Raw genomic sequence first — 10396 nt, forward strand, 5'->3', positions numbered from 1 at the left:
TTCCCTACTGTGCTTAAAATCCAACAATGGCTCTCTATAAACCATAGGATAAAATTATGTATATTATACATATCCCCCCCTACTCCCCCGACCCTTGCTACAAATACTGAAGGCAGGCACTGTGTGCTGCAGGGTACGCAAAGAGCTCTGTTCTTGCACAGGGGCTGCCCCTTTCTAGCACATGACTGGAGCAAATGACAACCTCTCTGGACCTTGGTTTCCTCCTCTACAATTAGAGGAAATTGAACCAGAAGATTTCTAACTCCAGCTGTGATTCTGAATCATTGCCTTAAAATATATTATGTATGCCTTTAAAAATGAAGCTTATGTTTATAGTAATACCCACATTTAGGTTGTAAATTCTGTATATAGAGTAATATCAAACATCAATTGTGTAATTTTTACATAACAACAATTGATTTTATCTGCACTGATGTATGACTTAAGAGGGAAACTAAATCATTCCACATTTAAGTGAAATCATATGGTATTTGTTTTTCTCTAATTTATTTCATTTAGCATAATACTCTCTAGGTCCATCCAGGTAGTCACAAATGATAAGATTTCATTTTTTTTTTTTTTAATGGCCGAGTAGTATTCCATTGTATATATGTACCACATCTTTATCCAGTTGTCTATTGTAGGGCACCTTGGTTGCTCCCACATCTTGGCTATTGTAAATAGTGTTGCAGTGAACATAGGGTTGCTTATACCTTTTCAAATTAGTGTTTTGGATTTCTTTGGATAAATACTGAGAAATGGAATTGTTGAGTCATAAGGTAATTCTATTTTTAATTTTTTGAGGAACCTCCAAACTGTTTTCCACAGTGGCTGAATTGTTTTAATTGAAGTTCTCCTCCACTAAAGGCCCACAGAAGCCCCTCAGGATTACAATGTACTGCAAGCTGTGGTCCTAGATAGTCTTTCCTCTGGGCTGGCCTGAGGTGTGAGGAGTTATTTTATTCCCTTGTTCATCTCTTTCCTCTCTGCTTACTCCCACCCTTGCAAGCTAGGCTCTTCTAATACTGAGATAGTTTCAGCTCCCTCAATTAAAGTGCCTCACACTCTTCTGCTTTCAGGTCTTCTCACAGGATGCTTTTTTTTTTTTCCCTAGCTTTACTGATATATAATTGACAAATACAATTGTAAGGTATTTAAAGTGTACCACATGATAATTTGATATACATATACGTTGCAAAAGAATTCCCCCCATGGAATTAATTGACATATCACAAGATGCTTTTTCTTCCTCAAATCCTTTCTCCCAAAAGCCATCTACTTGTCTTATGAAATTCAGCTGTTTCACCTACTCTAATTGACTTCTCAGTCTTAATTCTGAGTTAGATGCGCCCCCTTCCTATTCTAATGACACATTCTATAGATGCCATCACCATGCTCCTCAGACTACATTGTTATTATTTACTTATCCATCTATCTCTCTAGATTCTAAGTTCCTTGAGGACAGGGCCCATGTTCTTTTCATTTTAAAAATTCTGAGAGCTGAGCACAGAGCTTAATATATGATGGATATTGAATGAAAATTTTATATTTAAATGAGTAAATATATATTTCATAATGAGAGTCATTAAATGTATTTCTTTATAGGAATATTAGAAGACTCCCTCTTATAGCTAATTCTGTCAAATACCTCTATTTGGATTATATATACACAATATATATATACACATACATACACACATGTAGATGCTTCTAGAATTCTCTGAGGAATTCTCAAATAAGCATAACTTTCAAGACTGATGTTAATACTTGGTTCTGGCCAGAAAAAAAAATCTTGTCTTGATTTTATCATCTTTCTTCTTTTGTGCTGGCAAGAGCTGACAGCTATTTAAATGAGAATTAAAAATAGGACCCTGTGAAGTACATGTTCCTTTTTTTCTGCCAGCATATAACTGACCGCAGAACTGAGGTTATATCGCTCTTAAAAAAAAAAATCTCCACAGGCTATGCTATCAAATTCTAGAAAAAAACCAGCAATGAAAAAAAGAAAAAATCCTAAGAGATATTCCAGTGGTCCAAATACTTTCAGCACTCCTAATAGAAAACATGCTTTTCTTTTATTCTTGAAAGATTTTCAAAGAATTTGAAGGTTAAAGTACCATCAGTTTGTAGCCATTACAGTCTGTGATTCATCTACATTGTGAGTTGGCTTTGAGTGCAGGGCATGTCTTTCCTGTCTGTATTATCGTCACAAATGGAAGAATCTCAGCTTGTGGGAAGTGGGAGCTGGTGTGTTAGAGAAAAGGAGTAATTGCATGTCAGAGAGGGAACTGTGTAAGCCTTTTGGCTTTGGGAAGGCAAATTCTTATTTATCATTGGAACCAACTGACTAGAGCAGGCCTGGCTTAAATTCGGAACTGGGGATGGGCTCCAAGTATACTCTTACCAAAGATTTGACACATGGTTATTCATTTGCTTGAGCTTTCATAAGATATTAATTGAGTTTTATAGTGAGTCTACATGACATCCATTTTGCCACCTCAGAACTGCTGGTCACTCTTAACTAACATCTCAGGACAGTGGGGGTAGCGTGGGAGTAGTTTGTTGAACCCATATGTGCTCTAGTGATTCTATAACATCCCAGAATTCATTCATTCTGCAACATTCATTGACATCTGCCAAGGGCCCAGTGCTGTTTTAAGCCAGCTCTGCAAAGATTAATCTGACACAGCAACTGCTGCCTAGAGTTCCCTGTTTGGGGAGTGAGGAAGAAGGTAACAAGACCATTAAGATATCAGGCAGTTGGCAGAGCCTGGGAGCACTGAGGAGGGGTTATTAAGCCAACCAAGGGGAGTCATGAGACTTCCAGAGAAGATGACCACTGAGCTGACTGTCAAGAAACTTGAGAACAGTAGTCAAGGAAAGAGAAGAGACTTCCAGACTCTCCATTTTGAGGATCTCTCTTTAGGGAGACAATAGCTAACCATTCCCAACAGATTTATTGATACTTTTATTTAAACTTCTCTCAGATGAGGATTGACTAATTCTTTCTATAAGTAGTTCTCGGCAAATCATGAACTAAGAAATTCTTCCTTCACCCGCTCCTGGGGATTCGAGCTTTCTTCTTGAGTTCTGGCTTTTCTGGAAACCATGAGAAGGGAATTCTGCTGATGAGGAAGTTGAAAGGTTTGTGAATTTATCCTGTGTTGCCTCTGGAAGTCAGAATGCTCAGTGCTGCACAGAGGAACCCCCTGGTAAGGAGGCACAATGCAACTTCTTTCTAGTTTCTTTTTAGGTTATTTCTCCCATGAGATACATGTCTGCAAAACGGTCATATTAGCCAGTAGGTGGAGTACTTTATTAGAAATAGCAGGCCTAAGTAGATATGTATCAGTTGGTAGAGGGGAACTAACATTTATAATTATGAAAAATGTTTAGAATATTTTTGTATTTATAGCTTTCTCTATGAGAGCCTGGAAGGGGATGAATGATCTTGATAAGATTCTTGGCAATTAATTTGCTTTTACTGGAACTTCTTGTGTAGCAATACACTGCGTGACTGAATGCTGCCAGTCAGAACTTAAAATTGTTTTATAAAACAGCTGTCCAAATCACTTGCATGCCTCTGTTGAATTATTATTATTCATGATGGATCTAAGCTCTCTGTGAGTATGAAAAGGTAGGTGTACAATTTCAGTGTTTCTCCTCAGCTGAAGTAAAAACCCTAGTAGTGAGTGGGGAGTTGAGGAAGTGCTACATACAGATTGTAAGCGTCTCAAATGAGCTTTCTATTGTAACCAAGCAACTGACACATTAGAGACCTCTTTGCCATCAGCTAACATTCTCTGAGAACTTAGGTCAGTGCCTAAAATAACCCTGCTAATTGTGAAAGGCACATGTGGACTGAAATTCCAGTTAGCAGTCTGGGAGCTGAGGGACTGAGGCTCTGAAACCTTACTATAGTTACAGTTCATAACAAGCCTCTAGGCAGTTAGGCCCAAAGTCTGTATGTGTTCAAGTATGGAAAGAAAGTTATATGTCATGCTTTATATTCTCTATCTGTAAAGCTGGTTAACCAGCAAATCTACTTGCGTTACAAGATCTGGGCTATCTGTGCCCTGCTTCAACCTGTCGGTTGGAGGTGGAGTAACTGACAGAAGTGGATGACTTGGCTGAGGGACGTGAAATTACAGCAGCCTGAGTAGGACCCCACAGTACTTTGGACCTCCTCTTGCTGCACAGTTCAGGTAGGACGTTGTTTATGTGCAATTCTTTATAAGATGGACAGAGGTCATAAAACTGTTCAGATTCAGATTTGGACATGAGAGTCTCAAGTGTCTCTCCTGCACACAGCCTGCCCGTATTGGTGGGCACTCTGTTTCACTCCCTACCTTGACATTATTGCAAATGACAGTCTTCATGTTCTTATTCAAGTGCACTGAAGTTCTAGGACATAAGGGAGACTGTTGGAGTCACACAACATGTGATTTGTCTGGTATGTGGTAAAATGCCTCTTTAAAATTTACTTTCCTCTTCTCTGTTTTATTTCCCTTATTGTAGCTCCAAAAGGCAGACTTTTTATGTTTATGGGAAAGAACAGGAAAAATGTTAAGCCTCTTAGTGTAGCTATCACATATTTTAAAACCACTAAAATGAAAAACAGTACTTTTTCCAAATAACCTTAGCCTTATATTTGTGTCCCCCGTCAGTGTAGGTAGCATAAAATGCTGCAGTATAATTGCTTTTCTTGTTTCAATGATGACCTACATTATAAAGTATCAAATTTAGTTTTGGCTTCCAAGTGTCTAGCACATAAAATTAATATGTAAATGCTGTAAATGATGCTAAGTGTGTTATTTAATTTAGCATTTATTCAAATTCATATGTGTACCTCATATCATATGACATATTTCTGAACCATGTGCAAACTGGATTTTGTAATTGAAATGATTTAACACATACTCTAAAAGCTGATCACTTTTAAGTAATCTATGTGTAAAATGAATAAGAAGTCATGACTTAAGTTATGCTTTGATGATTCTTTGCACGTCGGATTCTTAAACTGAGATACACCAGCGTTGCTTAACCTTGAATAAATTTCTCAAGAGCAAAAACTACCTTTTCATTATCAAGAAAATACATGTATATGTATATGATCACATGCCTCTAGAAGGATATCCGTGTGGTAGGATTTGGGGGTGGCCTATTGGATATATTGGATATTAAATTGTGCTTCTGGAGGAAAAATGTTAAGCCTCTTAGTAGTTTTCTGGTCTGAGACTTAAGAAATTAGAAAAAAAAAAGTTGAAAAGATTATTATTCTATTCTTTGTGCATTATGTCAATTTCATAAACCCGAAAAGCTTCAATATTATTGCTTTTCTAACATTTGTATCTCTTGCAGTCTCAGGAATTATTAGCTTGAGCAATATGAAATCGCCAATATTTGACAATTGGGGCCTGTAAAAATGGCAATTTATTAAATAATTACAATTCTTGTAATTATTTAATAAACATTCACTCATTTCAATGAAAGTTTAGCTTTAAACCCCTAACATAGTAGCAAGGGTCAAATATTCTCATAAAATATGAGAGATAACTCATTAAAAGCATGATCATCCAGGGTTACTTCCTGTGAATAAATCCAGTTTATATGTGTTATGCCCTTCCTTCAGTTCTTAACTTTGGTCTTTTAAAAAGAAGTTACGGTTTCTGCCAAGTGCCTCCTACAGGGTTTATCAGATCCGGTGACTGTGGGCATTCATCCTGATGGCTAATTAGCAGGGTTTGGGATGTCCTTGAGAAGTTTCATCCCTGGATAGCTTGTCAATAATCAAGTGTATATTATAGTTTTAGAGTTTCTCAGTGTATATAATCTTAGTGCTCTTCTTTTTCTAGCTTCCTATGGTAGAATCTGAGGTCCTTGATTTGAGACCTTTCTTATTTTTTTATAGAAGTGTTTAGTGCTTTAAATTTTCTCCCAAGTACTGCTATAGCAGCAGCAATTTTTTTATGTTATATATTTATTTTTATTCATTTAAAATGCCTTCTAATTTACCTTTTGATTTCTTCTTTGACTCATAGATTATTTAGAAGTATATTATTTATCTTCCAAATATTTGGGGATTTTCCAGAGGTCTTTTTGTTATTTAGTTTTTACTATTCTAATCTATTTTCATTGTAGCCAAAGAACAGACTTTTTATGACTTGAAATTTTTAAAAGTTACTGAGATTTGCTGGCTTGTTTTGTGATTATTATGTCTAGGTAAATGTTCCATGGACACTTGAAAAGAACGTGTATTCTGCTGTTGTTTGTAACAGTTCCTAAATGTTAATTGGGTCAAGTTTGTTACTAGTGCCATTCAAACTTTCTCTCGTTATGTATTGTTACTGATTTTATGTCTATTTATTCTATCAATTATTGAGAGAGGGATATTGAAATATCCAGTAATAACTGTGAATTTGTCTGTTTCTCCTTGTAGTTCTATCGGGTTTTGCTTTTTGTATTTTGAAACTCTCTTATTAGATGCATTGACACTTAAGGATTATATCCTCTTGATGAACTTATCTTTTTATCATTATGGAATGACTCTTTTTATTCTGGTAGTAGTCTTTGCTCTGAAATTTACTTTTTCTGATATTAATATAGTTACTCCAGCTTTCTTTTAAAGGCTTTTATTTTTTAGGAAGTTTCTATCTAAGGCATTTATACAAAAATAAAACATGTAACTATTTTGTTACTATATTTTATTAATTAAGGTATAAGTAGAATTCACTAATAGTTTTCAGATATTCTTCTACTATTCCATTTTCACAGTGGTAGGGTTTCTGTAGCCATCTTTCCTCCATTGTTATTAATTGTAAAAGTAAGTATCTTTTCTACATAATGCCTGATATTCATATATTTAATACATAGCATGAAATGAGCACTAGCTAATCAGAGTGGATGCCACCTGTAAACAACAGGTGTGGCCTCACTGCTGCATGTTGGCTGAATATCTGTCCTGCTTATATAATAACTGATAACTCCTGAGTTAGGTACAAGAACCATTTTTCTAGTCATACCTATAATGTTCCACCTTCAGTAGATACATTCATTTTTTTAAAAGAATCTATCTGTTTAGAATCCCTAGAGCTACTCAATAATCAAGTTAACATGTATGTCAACATCTTAAGGCATGGGCTTCTTCATATTACGGGAAAATTCCATATTCCATAAGGACACTATTTTTAAGCTTTTATTTTAAATTTTGGTTGAAATTTCAGATAGCAAATATTTGTTGATTATTTACCAGTTATTTATTGAGGCTCTGTCATATGCCAGCCATTGGAAATTTGAAGGTGAACAACACTACCTGGTCCCTGCCTTTAAGAAGCTACTGTAGTCAGGAAGAGAGGCCTATTGAGGTTCTAACACACCTAGGATCAGGTTCAGGGTTGTGTGAACAGTGGAGTCTAAGAGGGCACCTTCTGGCCTCACAGGATCTCTAAGGATATAAGAGCTCCAAATAAATTAATTCATCTATTTCCCAAAGGTAGCAAATATTTAATAATGTAAATCCTGTTTCATTCTTCCAGAGTTTTACCATTTACTTTGTAAAGAGTGTGTCTTCAGTGACTGATTTTTTGTACACGTCTGGAGTTTTCTTAGAGCTCTCATTCTGCTTACCATGCTCCATGTACCATATATTACCTAGTGGCAGGCCTTACACTCTCAGAGCTCAATAAATATTTGTTGAATGAATGAACAGATATTTGCCTCTGTGCCAGAAACTGGAGCTTTTGTTCAGCTCTGTCATGAGCTGAACATTACTCAAAGGAAGTGACTATTGCCAGAAGACACTCCATGGCGACACTCGGGGAAGGCACCTTCAGGGATTGCGAATAACAGTAACCACAAAATTATGCCTATAGAACCCAAGTCAGAGAAATAAAATAATTTTGTGTGTAGAACCTCCTGCGTACTGAGAATAGAGTTCAGAGCAAAGCAGCCTACAGCACCTCAGGCCCAGGTAGGATTTACATGCCTCTGTTCCTTTTTATACAGTGAAACCTCAGCAGCTTGGCCACAAGAATAAATTAGCTTCAGTCACCATCTAGATGAGGGCAGCTCGAAGGGTTTGGGGTTAAGAGGTCAGGCTGGTTTGGTTGCACTACTGGCAAAGGTTTTTAGAGGTTCTGAACTAAAGTCAATATACTAACTCAATATAGTTGGTAGTTAAATAGTTCTATACGTCTTCCCTTGCTTTTCTTTTCCTTGTCAAAACAGTTTGGAAACTATTAGAAATAGTTTGGAAAGCCAGTTTAGAAAGGAGGGAAATTCTAGAGCTGGATGATGGGTTACATGAGTGTTTATTTAATCCAGCCAGCAGACAAGGAAGAGAGAGTACATAAAAGATCCCAAAGTAGGTTTTAGGAGTCAGGTCTGCCAATGAAGTGTATCACTTCCACTAACATTTCATTGGTCAGCACTCAGTCGTATGACCCCACCTTGGTGTACCTGGGAAATGTAGATTAGCCCTGTTCTCAGAAGGAAAAAGAAATGGGTTTGGTGAGTACACACCAGAGTCTCTACCATAGCAGATAAAGTATTATCATCCACATTTTACAAATCATGAAATTGAAGCTCAGGCGGATTCAATAATGGGCTAGTTAATGGGAAAATGTAAGTAGAATGCAGATCTTTACTTCCATCAGACTGCCCTGTCTCTTTGTCTTTATTTGTCCCTTAGTCTTTCCTGTACTTCTGTTAATATAGATACAGTTCTTGCAGAAAACCTGATGTCTTCAATATTTTCTCTCATCAGCTCTTCTAGGATGTTCTATGACTTAATGACAGTATCCTATTACTGATGTTTTGGAAAATGACAGGCACCCCAGTATAATGACGCAAATATGCTTTATTACTGACTGGTTCAACTAATAGTACTATTCTGAGCACTGCATTATCATTTTGAGTGGGCTTTTTCCTTCTGTGTACTGAAGCTCCTCATTCAAAGCAAAGGATTATTAAGGTCCTCATCAAGCCATTTCAATCAATGTATAAATTGCATCTCATCTTGTAATGAGCAGTCTGTTCAATTGAAGTTTTCAGCTTTTTAAAAGTGCTTAGAAAAATAGTATCAGAAGTGCTCTTAATGGTGAAATTATTGAATTGAAGTGCTTGGATAAGCTGCTTTATCTCTTAGATAGAAGGAGATATTTTAGATGGAGAAATAAGATAATATTCCTCAAAGCAGACTAGTGGTAAAGAATGATGCTGTCGACTACTGATTATAACACAAGCATCCATCAAGGGGAGCTTTTATCGAAGACAATATAATTAGACCACTGTCCTTTAGCTTTAAACTACTCACAGCAAACTAGTTAAGGGTTTTTGTTGTTATCTTAAATATTTGAATGTGAAGTAGATTCACAGATTAAAAAATTTAAAAATATTAAAAGATACACAGTGCAAGGTCCCCCTTCCATTCTCCAATGCAGAAGATTGACCCTTTTGCTCTGCTTCTCCCTTCCCTACCCCAGCCAGGTAGCTACTTATTCTTATTAGTTTCTTGAAAATCTTTACAGAGTTTGTATATACATTTATAAGCAAATATGAATTTACTTATTTCTCCTCTATGTTATTCTATACATAGTGTTTCACACCTTGCTTTTTAAATTTAATGGGGATCTTTCTATGTCAGAATCTAGAGAGCTTTTTAAATCATCATCATTTGTTTTGATTGCTCTGTAGTATTCTACTGAATGAGTGTACCATAATTTATTTAACTGGTCCCCTATTGATGGACATTTAGTCTGTTTCCAATCTTTGGATATTACAAATTGTATTGCAGTAAATTAGCTTGAGCATAAGTCATTTCACAAAAGGGTAAATATATTGAGACGTAATTCTCAAAAGTGGGATTGCAAATGAATGTGTTTATACATTCGAAATTTGATAGGAATGGCCAAATTGGTCTCCCAGTGGTTGTACTAATTTACCTGCCAACCAGAAATGCATAAGAGTGCTTCTTTCCTACCCCTTTGCAAATAGTTTGTTATCAAATTTTTGAATTTTTAACTTATAGCTGAAAAATGATATTTTGGTATATTTTACATTTATATTTCTCTTACTATGTGGAAGGTTTTCTTACTGTGAGCAACTTTTGATATATTTAAGGACCATTTGTATTACTTTTTGTATGAACTGTGTTCATTTCCTTTGCTTATTTTTAAGTTGTGCTGTTGGTCTTTTCTTTATTGATTTGTGGGAGCTCTGTGTTGATTAGGGGGCTAAGTCCTGGCATATGAACTGCAATATATATTTTTTCCTGGTCCGTCATTTGTCTTTTGACTTTGCTTAAGGTATATTTTTTCTTCACTACACAGAAGTTTTCTTTCCATTTCTTTTTCCATTGTAGTCATTTTTCTTCCTTTTAATTGCTCTGGATTTTGAA

At 36.0% G+C, this 10396-nt stretch overlaps 1 protein-coding gene across 1 annotated transcript in view; it reads left to right on the plus strand.

The window, feature by feature from the left end:
• The window catches only part of AKAP6 (A-kinase anchoring protein 6), a 420713-nt gene that overhangs the window by 140064 nt on the left and 270253 nt on the right, over positions 1 to 10396 (plus strand). The window lies entirely within an intron of this gene.

The sequence above is a fragment of the Pteropus alecto genome, unplaced genomic scaffold, assembly GCF_000325575.1.
Source record: "Pteropus alecto unplaced genomic scaffold, ASM32557v1 scaffold171, whole genome shotgun sequence".
NCBI lineage: Eukaryota > Metazoa > Chordata > Mammalia > Chiroptera > Pteropodidae > Pteropus > Pteropus alecto.